Source organism: Podarcis erhardii (assembly GCF_964252035.2).
Source record: "Podarcis erhardii genome assembly, chromosome: 4".
Classification (NCBI taxonomy): Eukaryota; Metazoa; Chordata; class Lepidosauria; order Squamata; family Lacertidae; genus Podarcis; species Podarcis erhardii.
The window spans coordinates 77,840,107-77,866,212 of record NC_138508.1 but is presented as its reverse complement, the minus strand read 5'-3'; the positions used below and the strand labels follow the sequence as shown (position 1 = coordinate 77,866,212).

General features: G+C 40.6%; 1 long non-coding RNA gene across 1 annotated transcript in view; it reads left to right on the top strand.

Annotated features, from left to right (window-relative positions):
* Positions 1-26,106, top strand: part of LOC309339953 — a 581,040-nt gene that overhangs the window by 404,687 nt on the left and 150,247 nt on the right. The window lies entirely within an intron of this gene.

Here is a 26,106-nt window from a genome sequence, read left to right as displayed (position 1 = left end):
TTGCATTGTAAAACCAAAGCTATTAACATATGCTATTACAGTATAAGCCTTGCACTAGTTTTCTTCCTGATTCTTGGTGGTTCAGAAGGCTTACTCTGCCTCTCTCCCTCAGCCTGATAACGAAAACGAGTAAGACAAATATGTAGAAAATATAACCAGTTGCTTTTTTCCCTGTGTACCATTAGGACTTTTAAAACTTATATATTTTTAATCATTTAAAGAAAATGCAAGAGATCATATGCATAGATGTTAGAATGGGACAAATAATTACCCCGCCAGCCACAGGATACCTAAACACGTGAGAATCCATTCTGTAGAGAACGTAGGTTATGTTGTCAAATAGTTGCTTCCTTTTGCAATCTGCATCTTATGGCAGCCCTCATGGCACTAAGTGATGAGTGCTCATTCTGGATGCATTAAAAAAAAACAACAACCCCTAAATCCCAACCAATTGCATCTTTGTGAATTATAATATTTTAAAGGCTCTCCAGGATGTAGCTAATGAGGTGCACAAACCAGTCCAAGTTACGCAGCCCACATACTCAACTCTCCCACTGAGATCAATGGGAACACAACTGATGGATCCTGCTTTAACTGGATCATGCCCCATTTAATGTGCATTGCTATTATTTTGTTCTAAAAAGTGTTGTTGTTTTTATAAAGGAAGAGGTTGTGGGATGGAGTGGTATTAAGAAGTGAAAACTTAAGGCTATGGATCTTTTCAGGAAATTGTGTGTTTGTTCTTTTTGCCAAAAGAATGTTAAAGAAGCAGCATTTCTTAAAATAAGTTGAATGGAAGAAAGAATGGATAGTCCATTTCCATGAATCCTGAGTGGGAATTCCACACAAGATTAAGTGGGATGAACAGAGCTGTGTCTGTCAATTTCGGTTCCTCATTTTTCCACTCTTCAATTCTCTACATTTCCACATCAGTTTGCAAATACTCCTTTAAAAATTCCTCTTGAAAATTCAGCATTTTAGTGCAAATTTCTCCCAGGAGATACAAATTTGGTACCCAGTGCTGCCTAATATACACATTTTTGCGGAGCATATTTCCCCTAATATTTATATTTTGCTTCACAGAATTATTTTTGTATCTTATGTTCACTAATCTATGGCTTTTTTATGCACACTTTACCTTACAATGTGCATCTTTAAACCTCTTTCTTGCTGGAGAATTGCATTGCAAAATTCAGTATTCAGAGAATTCTGGATTTCATAGAATGGCAATGTTTTGGTTTGACTATTGTTTCAGAAAGTACAAATTAGACAGATTCGCCTTTAAATTCAAACAGAATTGCCTTTCATCCTCATCCCTAGTGCCATCCTTAATAGATTGACTGTGCCTATGGTCTTGAAGCAACCGGAGCATGATCTTTTTCAGAATTTTAAATGCATGAATCTGCCCGAGTATTTATGCCCATCCTCTGAGACCCTTCTCTGCAACCTCCCCCTATCAGTAATCAGACAGGCAGAAGCCAGGGAGGGAGTTTTGACTGTGTTTGGAAAAACCTTCCCACTGAGGATTGGCTGCTACCATCCTGGTCTCATGGCACTGGTGAATTTGCTTGAGATGTTTAAGCTTACTTGCTTCCACCTGAATTTTTAATGCTGGGCTTTCTTTCCTCCTTCATCATTGTTTTATTGGTTTCATTAACATTGTGTTTTAGTCTTCTGGAAGCTTCTCCAAACCAATGAATTCTCCAGAGAGATTGTATGACACAAATTACAAATCTGCCTGGTGGTTAATTCAGATTGTTGGACCATGTACACCATTGTGGTCAATTCCGACCAGCAGTTGCTCTCCAAAGTCCAAGAAACAGACTTTCCCTAACTGTATTAGCTGAGTGTCATTGGGAATGAACATAGGGCCTTACTCATGAAAACCATATGCAGAACTACTGAGCTTTGAGCTCTCAGATTTACACTTGCCATGAAGCTGTGTGGTATCAGATGATGGGCAGAGATGTATTACTTGGCTACATAACTGACTCTGTGATTATTGCATAACAAGCATGGTAGTTCTCAATAACCAATTATTTGTGGAAGAAAATTTCTAGCAGGACAAAATGTGAGCATTCAAGATTACAGGGGGGTGGAGTGATAAATGTTATACTACTACTACTACTACTACTAATAATAATAATAATAATAATAATAATACCTTGCCCATCTGGCTGGGTTGCCCCAGCCAGTCTGGGCAACTTCCTATACATATAAAAACATAATTAAACATCAAACATTAAAAACTTCCCAATACAGAGCTGTCTTCAGATGACTTGTATAGTTGTATAGAAATAGGGGAAACAGGAGAATTCTGGATACCTTTCATTTTAATTGAATATGGATACGCACAATTATTTTTTTAAAAAATAATATTTATTACCTTTTCCAACAATTTAAACACTACAAAAAATAAAAACCATACAATACAATACAATACAATACAAAAAAACAACAACTATACATTACACTAACAAAACACTAACATTAAACTAACAAAACAAAACAAACACAATTTAAAACACATCAAATAATTTCAATATCTTATCTTTCATTCCTTTATTTCCGCAACCTCCTCACACATCCCTTTTTGTATTCCACTTCTATTAATTTTTTCAGCAGTTCCTTTCCATCTTCCTCTATTTTTAATCCTATAATTATCTTAACACATTCTAACCTTATTTTCCCTTTAATACTCTATTAATCTATTTATTCTTAATTCCTTATAACATTTCTACTAAAGCCATATAACTTCATTCCAACATTTTTCTAACATTCATTAATTTTACAATATTTCCGTAAATAGTCTTTAAACTTTTTCCAGTCTTCTTCCACCGACTCTTCTCCCTGGTCGCAGATTCTGCCAGTCATTTCCGCCAATTCCATGTAGTCCATCACCTTCATCTGCCATTCTTCCCGGGTGGGTAAATCTTGTGTCTTCCAATATTTTGCGATGAGTATTCTTGCTGCTGTTGTTGCATACATAAAAAATGTTCTATCCTTCTTTGGCACCAGTTGGCCGACCATGCCCAGGAGAAAGGCCTCTGGTTTCTTCAGGAAGGTATATTTAAATACCTTTTTCATTTCATTATAAATCATCTCCCAGAATGTCTTAATCCTTGGGCATGTCCACCAAAGGTGAAAAAATGTACCTTCAATCTCATTACATTTCCAACATTTATTATCGGGCAAATGGTAAATTTTTGCAAGCTTGACTGGTGTCATGTACCACCTGTAAATCATTTTCATTAAGTTTTCTCTTAGGCCATTACATGCCGTAAATTTCATACCTGTGGTCCATAACTGTTCCCAGTCAGCCATCATTATGTTATGTCCAACATCTTGTGCCCATTTAATCGTAACTGATTTCACCATTTCATCCTGAGTGTTCCATCTCAGCAACAAGTTATACATTCTTGACAAATGCTTAATATTTGGATCAAACAATTCTGTTTCCAATTTTGATTTTTCCACCTGGAAGCCAACTTTTTTGTCCGAATTATATGCCTCCATTATTTGGTAATAATGAAGCCAATCTCGCACTTTATTTTTCAATTTTTCAAAGCTCTGCAATTTTATTCTGTCTCCATCTTGTTCCAAAATTTCCCAATATTTCGGCCATTTGGCCTCCATATTTGGATACACACAATTATTTGTCCCTCATTCTTGTGAAACATGGAAAACATGGTTAAGCCCGACAAGTTATGTCTGCCATCGCTTAACTGCAAAAAGTTGCTTCTTGAGTTGCATTGTTGTATTGAGATAAAATAGGCTCGGTCTTCATCACAGCAGATCAATATTAATGCATCAGGATCACAAACTCACTGTGGGGGGTGGGGGACAAAATCTTTTACAATCACATTGTTTAAAAGAAGATGTGTTCAGAAGGCTGAAGACAATACGAAACCCCAGAAGCAACGATGCCTTCAGACAAATTATGTCCATCCTTGCTGAACTGCAGAAAGTTGCTTCTTACGTTCCATTGTGCATTGCAATATGAATATTGTGCATTACTGCTGTTACACTCAGTAGATCTCTTTTAGCCATAGTTTCTATTTATATTTTGCCATTTTCCTACCAAACCAGAAGAAATTGATAATTTGGAAAAGGGGAACCTTATTTATTCAAGGGATGCTTTCCTTACTCGGATGCAAGATTTAGGTAAAACTTGTTTGCCAGGACAGTGGAAGCAAAGATTTATCTCCTGACAAGTAGGAAGCTTCTAGATAGGAAAGAAATCACTGGAAGACCATGTGTAATGTGCTTTTTTTTTTTTCTTTTCTAGGCAGATGGACAATCTGTTTTGTGGAGAAGAAGGAAATAATGCGATCATATTTTAGTGTGTTGCGTTTAATGAGTTCTGCCATCCTTCGGCGGCAGGCGGTTATTGTTTAGAAAAGACAAAGGAATTCCTCCTTTGTCTTTCTTTGCCAACTATCAGGCCCCATTACTGAAAATTAAGGTTCAATCAAATGCTTTTTCAGAGATAATTAGTGGCCAGCTTTGTGGTGCAGGGGATAATATGACCAAATTGCAGGATCACAGCGGTGTGTAGTGAAGTGTGAAGGAGCCAGTTCTCGATCCCTGCTCCTGGGGTCATACCCCTTCTTGTCAGAGATAATGTGGCAGTCAAAATGCTGCCTTCATACCTGCTGTGATAAAAAAATACACCCAAGCAAATAAATTATTTCAACGCCCCTCTCACAGTCGTCTTTTTTTTTCAGGGGGGAAATCAAGCCAGATCATTAGTAATAAACTATGACTTCATTAGAATGTCCCACCTAACAGGATTACAGAAGAATGTGTCAATAATTGGCAAAGGTTTGTCTTTCATTAATTAACACCTTTGTATGAATACAAACTTGTTATCCTCATGTTTTATAGGTGAAATATTACCATAAAATGAAAGCGCACTTTTTATTGTTGTTTTAAAAAGTTGCCTTCAGTCATTTGTGCAACAACTATTTTATGAATTACTTTTGCAATTTTTTTAAAAAAGTATCTTCTCTGTTGGCCTTATTTGACTAAAACGGTTGGCTTAAAGTTTTATTGGGGTGGTTTTAAAAAGCGAATATTTAGAGCGGGGGTTGTAGGGAAACAATATATTTAGAACAGAATACTGCCCGCCATAGTTTTATGCTATTCTATTCTTTTTTCAAAAATGGCACCCCAGTCTGTCTTTCACTCTGTACAGAATTCAATTTAAATAAAATTAACAAGGATAATAAAGCAGAATCGATCAGCTGTACAGCCATGTCATAAAATTAGAAGTTGTTTTCTTCACACAGTTGTAGGTCATAATATTTTTCGTACATGCTTGCAAATGTTTGTAATTCTCATGCAGACATTATGCACTTTAAATGCAAAATTTATTACGATTATATCAAGCATGAACTATGCCATCAGTATTGATACATTTCTTCACAAATGTAAGCAGTGCTTACAAGTATCTGTACTCAGATGTATTTAATAAAGCAATGTAGCCAGTGCCAGCTAGTTTAATACATGTTGTCCGATTTGTTATAAAAACATAAAATGGTGTCAAGACTCCAAACTTAAAGAGCAAACCCAACTTTTTTGAATACTTCCTCTTGATACAAAATACACATGGATCTTATTTTAATTCCCCCCCCCAATGTACACAGATTGTGTCCCCAAGTGCTGCAATTTTACATAAAATACTAAAAAATAAAGTGACATCATAAAAATAGGAAAAGTTATCATCATTCAGGGTAGGTGAAAATGCATCCATGATAATAATAATAATAATAATAATAATAATAATAATAATAATAATTTATTTATACCCCGCCCTCCCCAGCCGAAGCCGGGCTCAGGGCGGCTAACAACAAGGTTAACTTGAGGTGATGTGTTTTACATGCCAAGTGGGCTTTAGATTTGTTTTGCCTGGACAGCAACACTCTGTCGGCAAACACAGTTTTATATATATGGATAGCATCACTCCGTTCCTAAATAGGCACTACACATGTGATCAGATTAGCCACTTGTTTTCAGAGGACAGAAGCTGTACAGAATTTGGAGTGCTCTTCAGTCTATGGGGTCAAAAGACCTACCAGTTATTCCTATGAAGTATTTGTGTGTGCATCCAACTCTACGAAAAGTTTAGTTCTCTCGATTCAGCACACATCAGACCTAACGACTGTTAGCAAGACCATCAAGGATGCTGAAGAAGAAAACCAAGGCTCACTCAGAGAACCTGTTCCACATAAGGAAAATCCAACTTCCAGGAGAGGATGCATTTTGCAGAACTAATTTGTTCCCGTGCGCGCCTCACTGTTTGTGCGCAATTGTTTGGAAGAGCTCTTGCACATCAGTGCATAGAAAAGCACCAAATGCTGGTCTCTAAAGTATGTTCAGGATTATGCAAATTCTGCCAACATGTTTTTATGTTTGCTTCTCTGTGTCAGGATCAAAAGAAATACAAAATTTGTTCCATGAATCCAAATGAGATTTAGACTACTGCCCCCACCCACCCCTTGAACAGCAAACTCCTTCTGAAAGGGCATGGGTCAGCTCTGCAAAGAAAAAATATTTTAAGAAATTGACTGGGAGCATTCACACCTCTTACGTAAGGCTAAATGTCTCTTTGGACCCCAAGCTTGCATCTCTTATGAGAACTACAGTACAGTTAGTATCTTAGGCTGCAATCCCATATCCTGGGGTAGTCAATGTCGTGACTTTTAGATGCCATTGGACTACAGTTCTCATAATCTCTGACCATTGAACATGGTCCAACAGCATCTGGGCAGCATCACATTGCCTATCTCTGCTATACATCGTAAGCCCCATTGGATTCAATGGGGCTTATTTCAGAGGAGACATACAGAGGCTTGTTCTGTTAGACTAATTCTTTCCTAATCATATGCAAGCTTCTCCTGGACTAAATCCCATTGACTCCAATGGGGCTTACTTCTGAGTAGACATGATTGCACTGTTAATTCATTAACTTTTTTTAAAAAGGAAAGAAATAGGAGATTCTTCTGCGGCAATCCAGTAAAGTCAATATATGTACCGTCAATGTTAACTTCAGAAAAGGCAGAATGCTCTTTCTGATTCATTTAGAGCATAATGGTTTTAGAAATGTGTGTGGTTAAAGAATGAGAATTAAGCAACAGTTAACAACTAGGCAATTCCTGCTGGTTGCTACTTTCATGTATTAGCACTATGATTTTCTGACTGATATACATTGTTAAGCATATGCCATTTTCTCTCAAACTAGGAAGATATATCTCTGAAATCTGTGTCTGTGCAACTTTTTCCCCTTCCTACCTAGTTTCATACATATAAATATTGAAATCAGAAAATACATTTCTTGGAATAATTCTCTCAGTTGAATTTGCCTTCTAACTGTATAAAGCTGAAAGTGTGACTTTGGGGCAGGGGACGGAGACAGAAATGTTTGCATTGATGTGGCTATTGATGACAAAAGCCAAATTCTCCCAGTTCTAAACATATTAGCCTAGAAAGGAAAGCTTCAGACCAAACCCGTTAACATCCACAGAAGAACACCTCTTAGTAGCAAGATCTTTGAATGTTCCGTTGTGTTTTAAACTGCTTTGATTTTGTTAGTTTGTTTAAAACCCAGGTGAAAATATACATGGAAATATACCGTGGCGGTAATATATTACTTTGTATGCTGGGTTCAATCCTCAGCATCCCCCCGTAGGGCTGGGGTGCAGCCCTGTCTGAAACCTGACAGCTGCTCCCAGTCATTGTAGGCAATTCTAAGCTACATAGGCACCCTGGGGTGCCTTGAATGATAGTCAGGGGTGCCGCAGGCAGCACTGGCCTCTGTCCCTCTTTCCCTCCCTCCCTCTTCTGATGCCCTCTTGCATCTCCGCCTCCCAAAGGCTTGCACAGCTGTTTGTTGCAGCAGCCCTGGTTACAAGCCCCCAGGCAAATGGTGCCTCTGGGCCAGGCTGGGGGAGTGTGTGCTTTCCAGGCCCCTGTGGGGCAGTGTGAGGAGGCACCTTTCTTTGGGGGGAGCAGCTCAGAGACCAGGGGCATCAACTGTGGCTCCTAAGGAGAGGGGAGAAGAGAGGGGGATGAGGGAACACTCCACAAGGGAGGGTGTCCGGAAAAGAGTGAGAGGTTGAGAGCTCAGCAGGCAAGGGGTGACATAACTGGGCTCCTCAGCCCCACAAGGATGCCACAGAAAGAATGTAGTTGGTTAAGGGAGCCATGGAACTAAAAGCGTTGACATAAACCAGTGGTCCCACACCTCTGACATAAACCAGTGGTCCCATATGGTATGATGTAGCCTTCCATGCTCCTGTTTAGCAAAGAAGTAAATAATGAACAGAATGGCTGTGGACATTCTCTTGAGGTGCCAATCTGAAAAGGATTTGCACAGGAATGGGGTTCACATGCTTTAGATGTGTGAAGAAGAGCTTAAACGTTCTCAACTCTCCCATATTCCTTTTTTAAATGTTACGTGAAAAAGCTTAGTGACAGGAACTGCTACACCTGGGCTTCCTGTCTCCCTGCTCCTTTAGCACATCCAAAGCCACTTAACAACCAATTAAGTGGATTCAACTGTTCTTGTAGTCACAAGCAAGTTTTAATCTAAGAGGAGAAAACCATGAAAAATAATGTTAGGAGAAATGAACTCTTGCACACATCTTTCATAAAAACATTTGTCATCCAAACGATAAAATATTTGTTAGTCGGACTTTAAAGGCTTTGCAAACAAAGAAAGTGCAACATAACTCAAGAAGCAGTTTGATTTTTATTTTATTTTTTACATCCATGTTTCAGAATCTAAATGATAATGTACAGTAAATATCACACATATTAGTTCAGGCCTGCTTTGGTATTATTTTAATAAGTTTATTATTAAACTTACATACATACAGTCATGTGGTGTAAAGTCTCACACACACACACACACACACAAAGAGAATATTATGGAAATGGGTTTTGTTGAAGGGTTTTGTTGAATGTGAAATTTCATACCACTATATGTAAAATTGTGAAGTTCTTTTGCCCTCCAACTAAGGGATGTAAATACGGGAAACTAGAACTGAAAATAGAAATCATGGCTTGTGTGACATAATGATTAAGAGGACAAGCTAGGAGCTAGGTAAGCCCTCAGCTATAAACATACTGGGTCGTATTCAACAAGCTACTTTCGTTTAGCTTGAGACCCACACCTGTAATTTGGGGATAACAACACTGGCCTATGTTGCAGGGGCATTGTCAGAAATGCTACATTAATGTGTGTAAAGCAGTTTGAGCACAAAATACAACATAAATATTCTTTTCTAGTATTATTATTTATTAAATATCTTTTATTTAGAGAAAAACAGTGTGACTGAAGAAGAAGGTGGTCAGTCCAGCCTAGAGCCTAAGACTGAGAACTTATGCTTGCTAATTGCCACCCAATCTCAATCTTGACAAGGTGCCCCATGATATTCTTGTAAAGAAGCTGGTAAAATGCAGTCTTGACTATGCTACCACTCAGTGGATTTGTAACTGACTGAACCCAAAGGGTGCTCATCAATGGTTCCTCTTCATCCTGGAGAAGAGTGACTAGTGGGGTGCCACAGGGTTCTGTCTTGGGCCCGGTCTTATTCAACATCTTTATCAACGACTTGGATGATGGACTCAAGGGCATCCTGATCAAATTTGCAGATGACACCAAACTGGGAGGGGTGGCTAACACCCAAGAGGACAGGATCACACTTCAAAACGACCTTGACAGATTAGAGAACTGGGCCAAAACAAACAAGATGAATTTTAACAGGGAGAAATGTAAATTATTGCACTTGGGCAAAAAAAATGAGAGGCACAAATACAAGATGGGTGACACCTGGCTTGAGAGCAGTACATGTGAAAAGGATCTAGGAGTCTTGGTTGACCACAAACTTGACATGAGCCAACAGTGTGACGCGGCAGCTAAAAAAGCCAATGCAATTCTGGGCTGCATCAATAGGAGTATAGCATCTAGATCAAAGGAAGTAATAGTGCCACTGTTTTCTGCTCTGGTCAGACCTCACCTGGAGTACTGTGTCCAGTTCTGGGCACCACAGTTCAAGAAAGACACTGACAAGCTGGAACGTGTCCAGAGGAGGGCAACCAAAATGGTCAAAGGCCTGGAAACGATGCCTTATGAGGAACGGCTAAGGGAGCTGGGCATGTTTAGCCTGGAGAAGAGGAGGTTAAGGGGTGATATGATAGCCATGTTCAAATATATAAAAGGATGTCACATAGAGGAGGGAGAAAGGTTGTTTTCTGCTGCTCCAGAGAAGCGGACACAGAGCAATGGATCCAAACTACAAGAAAAAAGATTCCACCTAAACATTAGGAAGAACTTCCTGACAGTAAGAGCTGTTCAACAGTGGAATTTGCTGCCAAGGAGTGTGGTGGAGTCTCCTTCTTTGGAGGTCTTTAAGCAGAGGCTTGACAACCATATGTCAGGAGTGCTCTGATGGTGTTTCCTGCTTGGCAGGGGGTTAGACTCGATGGCCCTTGTGGTCTCTTCCAACTTTATGATTCTATGATTCTATGATTCCATGATTCCATGATTCTATGATTCTATGATTCTATGATTCTATGATTCTATGATTCAAGTTCCCTACTCTGCACTTCTGAACACAACTGGGCAAAAACAGAGAGTGGGTGACAATGCCTTGTCTCTGTCAGGCTCCCAGGCAAACCCACCCACCCCGGTTCTTGATGAAATGCCTCATTTATTTGCTTCTACCACAGGCTTTTGCAAAAATAAAAAATGGTGCTGCATTTCATTATCAGCAAATTAGGGTAGAACCAGGGTTGTCTGAGCCAAACTCTGCTTGGGCCACGGGGCTTTCCTGATTGGTCTTTCCTACTAAAGAGTGTCACTCATGCAAGAAGAGCCCACTTCATTTGCTATGATTCCCCCATCCCTCTGGTGCACATCTGACACCATTATGAAGTGTCTTCAATATTCCAGAGCACCTGTTTCAAAGGGTGTGAGAGGTTGCAGAGAGGGAAAGGAGGTGGAGGACCCTGTTGCATGAGAGGTTCTCCTGCTCACACAATTTGGATCGAATCCCGGTCAGCCACAAACTCTTAGCAAAGATGGGGGGATGCAACATGGTGGTGACCGTGGGGTATATGGAACCACTTCCTAAATAGCCAGGGAACCTGTGACAACAGCCAGGGTAAGGGCTGCACTTCTTTGGTCAAGTTAAGCAGAGGGGGAAAGATATGATGTCTCTGCACTTTCACCACTGTCATTACTTGCAGAAGAGTGGGTACCAATGGGCTGATCTCTGAAGGATGTAGATGCAAGAAGAAAGCAAGGCTTCTCGCCATTCTTACTTCTCTTAATGGTAGCAGCAACTCTTCTTCACCTAAGAACGAAGAACTGCTGTTACTACAGAAGGAAAGAGGAAAAGCAAGTATCCCAGCCCAGGTGTTCCTCACCTCCATCTCTCTCCATAGCAGATTTATGTGGTTAGTCCGCAACAATTTGTGAAATGCAGTATACCCAAATTGCTTAGACAGGGGAAATTGCAACTCTCTGAGTTCCTTAATGCCAGGCACTTCTGTTAGAAGCTAACCATAGATAGCTCTGGGAAAATATATTCAGATGTGAAAAAATATTCAGATGTGTCCTGCTGCTTTCAGGTTGTTTACGAACCTGCATTCCGTGGAATACGTGAGTTATTTTAGTCTTCTCTCTCCCTCTCTTTATTTGGAAGAATCACATCAGGAAAAGCTTGGGGAATTTCACTACATGATACCATAACAAAACTCTCCTGTGAAGTTCTCAAGAAGGTTAAAAAAAAAAAATAGCTGGGGAAATGCCTTAAGTTACTAAAATTTTAATTTACTCTGAATTAATTACTGATTAATTATTGCTCTCAAAATTTTCACTTGCAATTGAGTATTCAGGGAGTTTTCTGGATGCATTCACTGATGAACAGAATAAAGTTCTGAAAAGAAAGTCAAGACACTCACCACACATCGGATGAATACAGATCCTTCAACTGAAAGATTAAAAATTTCCTCAGCAGAAAATGGCTCACTTTTGGACTGGTCAAAATCATTCTTAACAGAACTTGATTTAGTCTATCTTTACTTGCCCATTTTGTAGAAGCAAAAAAAAATAAAAGGAGAAATTTATTATTCTGTAAACCACTTACAGGCCTGGTGCCATAGTTCCACCATCTATGAGGTTCAGTGGACTTCAACTATCCATAAAATTATGTAGCCAAACATGGATGACTACTGATTTTATTCATTATTGTTATTTCTACTATTATGATATTTAATCTGTGGAGTCAAGTTTTGAATACTGGGCAGCCTGGATTTTAAGAAACTAGTTATCAGTATTTTCCAATCTATGAAATAGCTATTTAAAAAAGGAGATTACCTTGGTTTACAGTAAAAAAAAAAATGTTGCAAATTGCCTGTATCCTCATATTTGATAATAACATGTAAGTTCATTCCAATCTGAGATTTATTGCAATTAAACAACCTTGGATTCTCTCTGATACGTGGCTCTTTGGGTCTCCAACTGAATTGTCTTCTAACCTCATTGAGATATTTGTTTTGCACAGTTTCTTTGTTAGTAATGGCAGAAGAAGAATTCTGCAGATATTCACAGTTCTGAGGAAGAAACATGCTACAGGTTTGGAACAGAAATGTGCTGCATTTGTTGTCACCTCATGATATCCCCTACATTTCCCAAATCCCAGAAATGATGCACAGAAGGTATCTTCAATAGAGGGGAAGGCTTCAATGAACTGATAAATATGGCAGATAGCTACTAAATCACATAACCTCCCTTATCATTTATGGGAACTTCCACAACCGCATCTGTAGAGATACAGAAAATGTCTTTCAGACTTAGCAGCATTAAGGAGTTAAGCATTCATTGGAGATGTTGAATGAACAAGCAGTGTCTTGCAGTCTTTTTTTTTTTTAATGGGCAAAACACAGGATAAAGGTCATTCCTAGCCCAAAGGCCAAGCAAAACCACAACACGAAACACTAATAATGTTAGAATGAGCTAATAGAGGAAATAGAACGTGAAAAAGACTATGCAAAAGAATGTACAACTTGTACATATACTGTAACTTGTACATATATGCCACATCCCAAGTGTTGACATTTTGAGCCAGAGTCCATGGTCACTTGTCATGAGGTTGTATGTGAAATTCTTCTTCAATATGGTCAGTCTACAACTCTCCATTCGGTCTGGGTTTCTCAACATTCTTGTCTGGGCGCATTCCAGTGTCATTCTTTTTTGAAGACGTTGACCATATGATCATATTCAAATAGCCAAGCGTTTACAATTTTCAAATCTGCCAAATAGCGAATCAACCTTTATAATTAAAGGTGACAAGCTGACAAGAAAAATGAATGTAAAATTGTATACGTATATGAATGTTTATGTCAGATTGCCGTCTGTGCAGTTGTTTTCTCTTTGTCAATAGCCGAAGGCTCATTTCTCTGCACTAGAAGCACATTTTTATATCAAGGCCTTCAGACAGCTCCCCTTCGCCCTAGTGAATCTGCTGATTAATTTTGGATGCTCCTCTTAATTAACACCCCAAAGGAAGTCTAGATTTTCTAGCCTATATTCCGTGTAAAACAAGTGAATCTGAAGAACGATGACCTAAGGAGACAAGCGCACTCTGTCCGAATGACATTACAAGAACATTGAATATCTCACAAGTCAAGACCTGGTCAGGCAGTGCCTAGGGAAAACATAGGCCTTTAATCAGGGCAGAAGTAAGACTCATATTAGTCCAATTTCATTTTCTTTATTGCTGACAAAGAGGGGCTGGGATGGATGCCACCTGACAGTTGAAACATGGTGCCCCTGTACCAGAGCGGGTGCCATTGGCCTTGATTAATCATTGGATCCATTTTGTCTTCCAGGCAGATACGTGGATGATGGATACAAGAGGAAAAAACAGTGATGTGATTTATTAGGAAATTAGGATAAAATAACACACTGGGTAATTGCACATGGGTCTCAGGAAAAGAACTGTGCAGTGAGAAGCAGAGTGCCAGAGAGCAATGATTTCCACATCAGTTTTTAGAGAGAGACTTGCAATCCCCTGGTACTCTTGAAATGCATAGTGTCCAAGGGAAAAAGCATCAGCCATCCTTGTCCTTGAAGAAAAATAAAGCACTAGGCTTTTAATGTAAGATACTGAGATGTCCTGAAGAGAGAAAGAAAAACACTGTATACATTCAACCAACTGTTGCTTCACTGGCAGAGCTGGCAAAATTCCTGTTCTTTCACATTCCCTGGCTCATATTCATGTAACTAGCATTTCTGTGGTGCTTGTCAAAGTTTTCCAAATGCTTCACATACCTTACAGTCACTTTAGAAACAGAGAAATCTGAGATTGGTCCATTTAGGTCAGTATTGTCTCAACTTAGAAGCCTCTAAATTCCAGGGATGGGTCTTTCGCAGCACTACCTGGAAATGGCTGGAATTGAACCTGAAATCTTCTGTATTCAAAGTGTGTGCACAGCCACCGAGCTACAGTCCTTTCCCCTTCAGGCTGGGACACTTTACAAGCTGTTAACAAACCAGCTTATTGTGTGTACTGAAGAACATCTAAGTTCAGTCCTTTCCTATGGATCTCACCCATGTGAACCTATAATGAATGATGCGCCACTGGGGTGAAATTTTTGTGGTGCTTTTTGTGTATTACAGTCAACAAAGGGGACTTTCCAAAAGCCAGAATATATGAGATGAGCTTACAATAGAAGTCATTCAGTAATTTGAGGTTTAATTCCCTATAAGCTGCTAAGTGCAATGCAGTAGCCTGTACAGAACTGTATAGTCCTACGCAGAGGATTTAGAATGTATTCTGTACGTTACTTATGGAATATGCAGAACTAGTGAAACTTACTGGAAAAAAATAAGAAATCAAGATAACAAACTTTTTATAAAAGAATGGAAATGGTTTATTGAATATTTAATTATAAACAGCTAAGAACATTGGCAGGTTTATTGTAATAACCTGCAGTTTCATGAGGGTATATATTTAAAGTAGATGAATAAATGAACAAATTGAGTTAATTTGGATATGCAGAAAATATTTAAAAATAAATTAAAGGAAACGCAGAAAGAGGGAGAAGGAAGTCAAGTCTTGAAATGTTAAAATGACTGTAAAATTATTGAAATGTATAAAATTGAAAACCAGGAAGGAAGGAAGGAAGGAAGGAAGGAAGGAAGGAAGGAAGGAAGGAAGGAAGGAAGGAAGGATACTGTAGACAATACAAAAATGAAGAGAAATGTCACGGTAACAACTGAGTATGAAGAGTGGAAGGGGCAGGTGACACCAGGCGTGCCAACTTGAATAAACTATTGTGTGGGCCCAGGTAAGCCCTGCCCTGCATAATCAATCCCATGACACAGTGCAAACACATCATTTGAATGGGAATGCCCATAAAATTTGTGGGGTGCTAGCCCCCTCAAATATTTTATTGTGGGGGCCAAAGCTCCCACAGCCCCTAGGAGTTGGCTCCTATGGGTGCCACAAGGCAAGACAGAAATCCATCTGGAGGAGAGATTGAAAGACAAGAAGAAAGTAGCCTAAGAAACACAAAGCAAAAATTATCCTGCTTAACACAAGCATACTGTCTTTGAGTGATATGAAAGCTCTGCCCATATTTGTATGTTGCCATCAGCCAAGACTGGCTAAAATTCAATGTGCCCAAAGACCTAAATAAGCAGTCAAAGTTCATACATCTATTGTTGTTAAACTCAGTCCTTTCCATGTCTAGGGAGCAAGAAAAGGCTGGCCATGGCAACGTGAAGACAGAAGCACAGCAGAAGACCCCAACTCCCTTTTGTTGCTTTTCAGTTCCATCATGGGGTAATGTCTGTTGACGTTCTCCCCAATGTTCACTTTGGTTCTCGGTCAACCCAAACTCTGCTTTAAAATGCATTGCCCCCTCTGCATTATAACAGATTGTTCTGATTTTTCCACAGCAATCTTTCATGTTGAGCCTTACAGCTTTAAACCACTGACTTCACAAGCACATTCAGGTTTTAATATCTATTGATTTATTTCCACATCTCGAAAGGTACCTCTCAGGACTTTGAAGCTGCAGTGTTGTAATTCCTGTTATTGTATGCATATTTTATGCTTTTGTTTTCCTGTTTAGTTTCTTAACAATCCCTAGGAAATCATGGGTATAAACAATATTTCCAGATTTCAAATTTCCTTTGGGAAGAAGAAATGGGGAATATCTTTCTATGGGAAGAAACATCCTTCATGTCAAGATTCACTACTGGCAGAGCTTTGACTCCAAGAAAGCTGTGTTGGTTTCCTGTCATCATACGTGAAAATGCTTGCTCCCAAAAGACCATTTCTCCCTAAGCACACTTTTCGTATTTATAATATTAGAAGAACTTCACTTAGTAGCTCTTGATGCTGGGACACTGTGGTGTGGTTAGAGAGATGCTTTAATACAGAACTGTGAGAGATATAATTCTCCTTTCTGAGAATCTGAGAACAGCACATCTGCAGGTCTCTCAGCCACCAGATCTATAATGCCCTTGTTAATGGTATATCCGGCATGATAACATATATTGCAATCTTCCACGGCTTCAGATAAGGTTAAAGATTCATTTTAGCTCTTAGTAACAGAGATCCATTCACAACTTCAGGAATGACTGACTCTCTCTCTCCTCCATATAAAAGAAGAAAACTATAACATATGCTGTCCTCTTGGCAGTACCTTTTGAATCTTGTTTTGTGTCAATGTAACATAAAGAAACAAGAGGCCTGCGTGTAATTTGGATTCTTCCAAGGATCCCCTTTCAATCTAATGTACTGTTGTGAAATTAAGCCAGTAAAACTATATTACTAGTCCATTTGGGGGCCTACTTTGCTATCTTTACTCGGTGACAAATTCTGGTTTCCATGGCTTGTTCAATGACGATAAGCAGCACGATTTACAGGTATAAGTTAACAAATGAGATCAATTAAAACGTCTCGTGGTGGCACCTGTCGCAGTGTAGGGTTGCACTAAATGATTCCCACATCATTGTTTCCTGCGCGGCCCACCATTTGCAGCCTCTCCACATGCAAAGCAACAATGGGGGAGTTGTTCCCTAATGGTCATGAACCGAGAAAGCAGGCCTTATCCTGTAGCCTCGGTGTATGATTATGATCACTAGCAAGGGGGGTCGCGAGAGAAGCACAGTGAATATTTTCCAACCCCTTTTGCACAAATGAATGGCTGTGTTTCATGCCACTCCTGATTGCAGCGGCATCTTGGATTGCTCAATTTGTTACCAATTTGTGCTGTCAGTGACCTTCATTCATGGCATTGAATTTGCCGGAGGATACCTTTACACAGATCTATATGCACAGATCCATTGATCTTTGGATTTTGCTTGTTTTATAAAAACATTGCCTATAATGCAGTAACTAACAAAACAAAGATTATTTTTTAAATAGGAAAATGTTTCAGCTTCCACTTTCTCTGGCTGATCTGATATGAATCAAAGTGTTGTTGTTGTTGTTGTTGTTGTTGTTGTTGTTGTTGTTGTTTTGCCTTACATATACACATCTCAAGGCAATGTGCAAAATGTTTACCCTCCAATATTTATCTGATAAAAATAGGGACATCCTATTCTATTTAGTAGTAGTTGTTGTTGTAGTAGTAGTAGATTTATTATATTTATACCCTGCCCATCTGGCTTACAACATACTATATAAAAACATATTTTTTTTAAAAAAAAAAAACTTCTCTATACAGGGCTGCCTTCAGATGTCTTCTAAAGGCTGTATAGTTACTTATCTCTTTGGCTCGGGGGTCGCATAACTCCATACCCACCAACATTTTTCTGATGAAAATAGGTATGCCCTAAGGAAAAGCAGGACATTTCAAATCAGAAACCAGGACAAGCTTCTGTAAATCTGGGACTGTCCCTGGAAAATAGGGACACTTGGAGAGTTTGAAAATTCAATAAAAACAGGTTTAAAAATAGTTATGAAATGGGGGGGAAATGAGGCTGCCCCTCAATCTATCTCTCTGCCAACTGCATCTATGCTGCTCACTTGTTTTTCCATTTTTTCCTGAGGTAATAAATGCTTCCTCCTCCACACTGAAATGCTCCTTTGAACTCTGCAGATTCAGACCTGTCTTGTCATGGCCCTAACCACAGCCAAGAGGAACTTTTAGGAGCAGGGAGCAGACTGAGTCATAGACCTTCAAACAGATAGCAGCCATACATAGGTTTGTTGGTAGCTGACCCAGTCAGTCAAGGACAGCAGGGTTTTGAACAGTTGTGGGCTGATAACTTTGTCGCTTAGTTGTGTCAAGCTAGGCACATTTTCATCTTCCGTCGGTGATAGCGAGATGGTTGAATCTGGATGAACACAGCAGTAATCTGTAGGAGGAGGGTGTGTCAATTCAGAGTGTTTTGGCTTGGACAGACTCCAGTTCTGGAGTTTTCTGGCTTTGGGAAACAATGTCTCGAGTGTCGTCAGAGCCTGTATCTGGCGTTTCCGTAACCCAAATCCATGCCCCAGTCACTGCTTGAAGGTGCAGCCATGACAAAGCCATTACTTCTGTAATGCCTTTTAGCCTAAGTCCTTGTCCCTCACTCCCAACTGAAATGAAATGGAAGTACTTACAATGTCACGGGGCTGCACTCATCCATCACTAGCTTTGTCTCTCCCTTCATCCGTCCCTCGGTGCGATCCCACTCCCAGACATAGGGAACCTGTGGCTTCCTGGTGTGGTTGGACTCCCAACCTTCTGCGAACATAGCCAGTGCCCAGGGGCACTGCCCATGGTAGTCCAGCCACATCTGCAGAGCCGTGAGTCCTCTACCTTTGCTTTAAACAAGAGCAAATGTTCTTGTCCTTTCTTCTGCACATCATCTAACCGTTGCGAAGTCAGGGTGCCAAGGTACACAAACCCAAATCGCATTATAAGAGTTTGTTTATTGCACCTTCTTAAGTACTTCCTAAGGCCTGCATGCCAGCCAAACACTGTGAGACAACTCCCCCCACTTATTTTGTTTGTTGGAAATGCCAATCTCCAGGAGCAAATCCCAATTTATTATAAGAATGGGAGTCAAAGTGTTCATTTTCTGGTGGGCAGGGTCTGCAATTAAGCGTGTATGTCCCTTCCCCTCCAAAAAATAAAAATAAAAAGTGTGTTGCTGATTATGAAGGAGCGACCACTAGTGTTTTAACAAGCAGGCATCGTTCTTTGACCACTTACTGTGAGTTAAAGCAACAGGGCAAGGAAGCTACTTTTCCCCTCACGGTTCTGTTTGAATTCCATTGATTAATGTTGTGGGCGCCTTTCCATCCCGGGCCTCCATTTGAAAGGATTGTTTACCATAGGCTTGTAATCAACCTGCCTTAGCAGCACCCTATTAGCCGTGATAACAGGGGCTGCTGCAATTTGGTCCTGAAAGGAAAACCTCCTCCAATGGGTCCTCGGATGCTTTTGTGCTGTGGCTGCCCTGTTATCTTCATTTGTAATTTGTTTTCAAGAACAGTGATTTACATTTCACTTGGATTACACCTTTTAATGTCTCACCGATGTAAAGTGGCTGCTGTGGAAACTCGCATCCCTGCTAGATTTCAAACGCCGCATTTGAGGCTTCAGTGGAGAGGATTACAATTACAATTAAAATCAAAAGCTCCCTGATTCTTTTAATGATGCACACTAACTCTTTGTAGCCTATCGCGCGGCAATATAATAGCAATTTCTTTTTTAGCGATATGAAATAGCGGTGTGCTTTTTGCTTCATCGTCATCTACAGCCAAATATCATAAAGCTGAGAAAGACTACTTCCTGTGCTTAAAGAGAGAGGGAGAGAGTTCAGAGGGACAAATTACCAAGGGGGGGGGGATTATTGAAGATAGGAGTCGAATGAAACGTTTGGCTGTCAAAGCTTGGGTTTTGTTCACACAATTGAAGAACAGATGTCTTTTTCAAGTCTGTGCTGTTGTTTTCAAAGTTGTCCCCGTATATCAGCCTTCCCCAACTTGGTCCCATCCAGATGTTTTGGACTACAAAGGCCATCACCCCACAGCAGCATGGTCACGAAGTCTGAGGCAGATGGAGGGCACCAGACTGATGTTGAATATGGCATTCCCTCCATGTGTCCCATTTTAAGCAAGACATCCCAGATTGACAGAAGCCGCCCTGGCTTCTGATCCCAATCCGGGATGTCCCATTTTGGTTCACACCAGAGCATGGGACCAAAAAAACGGGGGGAAATTTACCTTGACCCCACTACTCTTCTTCTTCCTTCCATTGCGGTTCATCTGGAAGCTGGTATCCGGACGTACATCTGTAGTGCCGACAAAAGGATGAAGAGGAGACTGCACCTTTCCCTAGACCAGCCTTTCTCAACCTGTGGGTCCCCAGATGTTGTTGAACTACAGTGGTACATCTGGTTACGTACTTAATTTGTTCTGGAGGTCTGTTCTTAACCTGAAACTGTTCTTAACCTGAAGCACCACTTTAGCTAATGGGGCTTCCTGCTGCCGCTGCACCACTGCTGCAGGATTTCTGTTCTCATCCTGAAGCAAAGTTCTTAACCCGATGTACTATTTCTGGGTTAGCGAAGTCTGTAATCTGAAGTGTATGTAACCTGAAGCATATATAACCTGAAGCTGAGGTACCACTGTACAACTCCCATCAAACCCCTAGCAAGGCCAGAGCTCAGGGATGGTGGGAGTTGTAGTCCAACAACATCTGGGGACCCACAGGTTGAGAACTGCTGCCCTAGACCATGCCAGTCGGTGGAGCATCTCCCAAGGTGGCGGAGGCCGTGAAGGAGGAGGCTGGCAGACATCAGCAGACAAAGGTAGTAGTGTGGAAGGGGTGAGTGGTGGGGTCAGCAGGATGGGGGGGTGCCCTGATTTGCCCTCTTAAAATGTTGGGGGTCTGCCATGGGAATCTACTTTCTGTTGTCATAGTATAGATTAGGTGTGGGAAACCTTTGGTCTTCCATGAGCCCAAGCATGGGCAGGGCTGATGGGAAATGGAGACCAATAACATCTGGGTGGCACCTCATTGGTTTCCCCTGGCTCAGGCCTTGTCACATGACCTGCGGTGGCCCATTACTGTTCAAGAGGCTTCTGACTGGTCAGACTGGAATCTCAGAATTCCCAAGCATCCCCAGGTACTAGGCTGGTCTATGGAATTGTCCTGAGGAATCCACTGCCACAAATTAGATAGCTTTAAAGGAGAACCGGGCTAGCTAATGGAGGGAAAGTCATTCCCTCAGCCACAGTGATCAGGTGTGAGTTATTTGCGTTGCCAAAATGGCTCCACAAGAGGAAAGTATTAAGAGGAACCCCAAGGTTTCTAGAACTAAAAAAGGGGGGATGAGGTGGGGAGTCCCCAAAACAGCCCAATGAGAATGTGCCATAGAATGCGCATTTTGTGAGTAGGAGAGAAAATGTGGGCAAATTGAATTAAATGGCTAGAATCCTGAACCAGAACACATGACAAAGCCACATTTTGTTGTAGGTTCCACTTGTCAATTTCTCTTTCTCCATTTTCTGTCAGGGCGTTTGCCATTATTCCCTGGTCATGGGCTTCCCAGAATGATCATTTTAATGGCCAGTGTGTACACGGTGTAGACATCAGTGTGTGAGAGAGCACACACTTTTATTTTCAGGTATATCTTCAAGCCCCTTCAATATTATGGTGTCAGTGATATCACTGCTCAGTTGCTTTTGCAATAATGAAAAAGCTTTCGTTGTCTGCCCTCAAAACCTTAGAAAAAGAGTATTTTCCCCTAGTTATATATTTAACATATGTTGTTCTCGACTGCTCCATTTGCTCTTTTGAAGTATAACTTCAAGACTGTTCCTTTTGATTGTTTTTCACTTTATTTCTCTCCTTTGTACCCCACCAACGTATCCCTCTGCAACTTGGCAATGAATGTAATTAATGAACATAAAAGTTTTGTTTTATTATTTTGAACACTATCTTGTTAAATATTCATCATTAACCTATGGCTATTTCTCTCCCCTTTCCTGTTTATATTATTTTTGTAAAGTTTAACTTCTAATAATTCATATATATTTAATCACATATTAACAGAGTTTAAGCGCCCAACATATCTATATATATTTATCTCTTAATGAAAAGAAATGTTTTATAATTGCCAGAAAGTTACTTTGCTTAACACGTAGTATGTTTTCTACAAAGCCTTTCAGTGCAATCTTATATAGAAATATACTCAGAAGTAAGCTGAGTACAGTGGTACCTCAGGTTACATACGCTTCAGGTTACATACTCCGCTAACCCAGAAATAGTGCTTCAGGTTAAGAACTTTGCTTCAGGTTGAGAACAGAAATCGTGCTCCAGTGGCGCGGCAGCAGCAGGAGGCGCCATTACCTAAAGTGGTGCCTCAGGTTAAGAACAGTTTCAGGTTAAGTACAGACCTCCGGAACGAATTAAGTACTTAACCTGAGGTACCACTGTATAGGATAATCCACTCACCACTCACAGAATAATCCCACAATTTAAGTGGATTTACCTCCAAGTGCACACAGGATTGGAGCCTTATGCACCTTCTAGCCGTGGATGTCCACAATCAAAAACAGTTACACTTCTGAACGCCAATTGCTCAAAACCAAAGTAGGGGAATGTGCTCTTTGTTGATGGGAAAGGGAAAATAGGTTTTCTAAAAATCAAAAATTCCCTGGATGCCAAGATCCACATTTGGGGGCAAATAATCTGGTGAGAGATTTTTTTAAAATCACAAAATATGCAGCAAATTAAGCATGGAAATATAGTCTGTTAGGCCTTTAAAATATGCCTCTGTGAGTTTCAAAACTTTCCCTTAGCATAAAAAAGACCACACATTTCTTAAGTTAGAAATTATTTACTTATAAACTCTCCGAAGGTCAGATTCATGTGCTTTTTCCATACATCAGTCAGAAAACACAGGCAGTAAAACTTGGGTTTGTTGCACTGGTGGTGAAAGTTCCTAGGAACACAAGAATGGCTTGTAAGAGCCATGCAGTCTGAGCTTGGAGCAACCAGCTCAGACCTCTTTACATGCTGGTCTTTTCTTGTAGACTGAAGGGGAACAATAGGCTTGATTACCTTCCTCCCAAAGTGAGAGGAAGCCTGGCAGGACCGCTTACTCTATGGTCTTAACCCCTTCATGCATTTATTAGACTTAAGCATGTTGGTTATATGAAGCTCGTTATCCCATAGTTCTTGCTTGCAGGTTTCCCACAGGTACCTAGTTGGCCGTTGTGAAAACAGGATGATGGACCAGACCTCTTCAGCAAGGCTACATGTACAAATACACGTTAGGGTCTAACTACCTGTTATGTTAATAATGTGATTTCCTCACATGACAATTAGCTCTAGGAAAAATACTAATTAATGCTGATTAATGCTAACTATCAGGCAGTCTTTATCATGATTGTGGTGGGACAAGGTTCCAGTGACTATCCCACTAACTCGCTGTGCCTGTTTTGTTATTGTTCTAAACACACACAACTTGATTACTATTCTTGTTGTTAACATGATTAACATAATACATAGCTAACCCAATCAATAGTTAGAGAAAATGCGCAGGAAGGAGACAGATTTAATGTTAGGTCGTAACATCTCAGTTTTCTTCCCCAGCAGTGAAAACCCCAAGTGGATTCTAGTTTAGTAGAACTGTATATGATTGAAATTACGTACCTTACAGCTACTTCATACGTTAAATATTTCCTGCATGAAAATGTGCCAATACACACCCAGCCTCCTTTTGAGCTCTTCTGTGCACAAGTCTCTCTATTTACTATCAGTCACCATTCTGTTAGAGTAACAAGATAAAGCCTTTGTAAGAACAAACAGCAAGATAACACAAATTCCAAAAATACATTTAAAAATTCCAACACCTGGTGTATGGAAATATGTCCAAGAATTTAAATTGATTTCTTCCTTGTTGCGTGTTCAGACCCAGAGACCTCCCCCCTAAATAAACACACATTTGACTCAAATTTTAGTTTTGTTTTTTGGCAGAATTTAGGCCACAACTTTGTTGATTACAGAAAGGGAGTGGTTGCATAGGCTCTGGTTCGACTAGCTCCCTGCACCCTTGCAGGTAGCACTGACCCAGAGCTCTATCATAGGTCAGCCAAGAGTGAACACCTGGGGTAGGTGGAAAGCCTGGGAACAGACTATGTCCACTCCCCAGATGCTCCCCTGGACTCAGGCACAGGCACAACCCCATCTCGAGGGTTGACCAAACCAAGTTGATTCCCTGGATTCCTTTAACGGAATACCCTTCACATAGGGATGGCAAGACCGTTCTCCCATCCCTGTCACCTGAACCAGTGCCTATCCGCAACCTTACAAGTTGTGATGATTTGCTACGTGGCAGGCAAAACCCAAATGGCAACAGCCAATCAGCCAAGTGGGGGAAATTCCTGCCGAATGACAGACGAAACACGATGGCAAAGCAAGGTCAATCGCAAAATGCCCTAAATATAGGGAGGGGTGGGCAGGTGTTCCAATGCACAAGCTGAAAGAGGAAGCTTTGGGTCACGTGCAGAGGGATATATATGTCCGTCGGTCCATTTAGACAGCTCCCCATTGGCCAGCAACTAGGGACCTACCAATCGGGTATTGTGGTTGTCCAATATACCCACCCACAACCAGGAGGTCAGTCTCCAGGTCTGACCACAACACGTGCCCTCTTTTAGAGAGGACACACTTCCTAATGTCCTGAGAGTGAAAACAGAAAGATCTATGTTTATTGCTATGTGAACATAACACATTTCCCTGTTCCCAGACTCTGGTCTGAAACTCTGGGCTACAACATGGTGTCCTACAAACTTTTTATTGATCTATCTATCTATTTATTTCTTACATTTATATACAGTGGTACCTTGATTCTCAAACGGAATCTGTTCCAGAAGCCCATTTGGCTTCTGAAACTTTCAAAAACTGACATGCGCTTCCCATTGGTTGCAAGAGCTTCTTGCACTAAGCAGAAGCCGCATCGTATGATCAGGTTCCCAAAAACATTCTAAAAGGAAGCATTTACTTCCGGGTCTTCAGCATTCAAGAACTGAAACGTACAACAACAGAGGCGTTTGGGAACCGAGGTACCACTGTACCACCTTTTCTTCAAAGGAGCTCCAGGTGGTGTATGTGGCCCTCCCTCCCTCTAACTGAATCCCCACAACAACCCTGTGAGACAGGTTAGGCCACCCATCCACGCACATTCATTCATTTTCAAATTGTAAAAACATATTGTAAGGAAGGGTGGACTCCTCCAATTCTTCAGCCTTCCCAGCTGGTAGCTTTTGGCAAAGACTCCAGCATTATCTCCATGAGTGCAGATTTAATACCCCAGTGCCTTCTTCCTACAGACTGTCACTTTACAGGGGGGTCCTTATTACCCTCCAAAAGCAAAGTGTAGAAGCCTGTTGAATTCCTTGAGCATAGGAAACTCATGAAAAGCAAAGTCCTATTGTCATCTTGTCTTTTGCTTTACCCTTGAGAGCCCTGTCATTTTGATTCATACCTTCCTCAGAGAATTCATTTTCCCTTCAGCTTCCTGACTGACCTTACTCTCATAATAAGATTTTAGGTAGAATTATGCTAGATGTAGAAGACAGGTCTCTTTCTTTGAGGAAAGTGTTTGACATCTTCTGCATTACAGCCACAGCACTGAGAGGAAATAACAGCAGAACTGATTAAATGTCAACCATGTAATTACATAGTGAGCGGATGTGATGCTCAACCACACCATGGTTTAGTGTGGATGTGCAAGCATGAGGGTTTCCAGAGTGAATATTGTAGCTGCTGTGCTCCTTCCTCAGCCCGCACTTTGCTGCACTGCCATGAGTTAAGCCTTGGTTTCCTTTAGCACATAATCAAAAGTTGGATTTGTTGCTTTCCTCAAGTCATGAGCCCAATTTCAGAAGACATCATGAGCCAAACTATGGCTTAGCTCCCAGAAGCAGGACCAGAGAAGGAGCAGAGCAACCACAATTTCCTCTCTAGAAGTCTACAGGCTTGTGTGCTTGCACCAAACCATATTTGGGCTTGGGGTACAATTGAAATAGTGTTAGTTTGGTTTAGGTCACACCTAAACCATACCTTCTGTGGGAC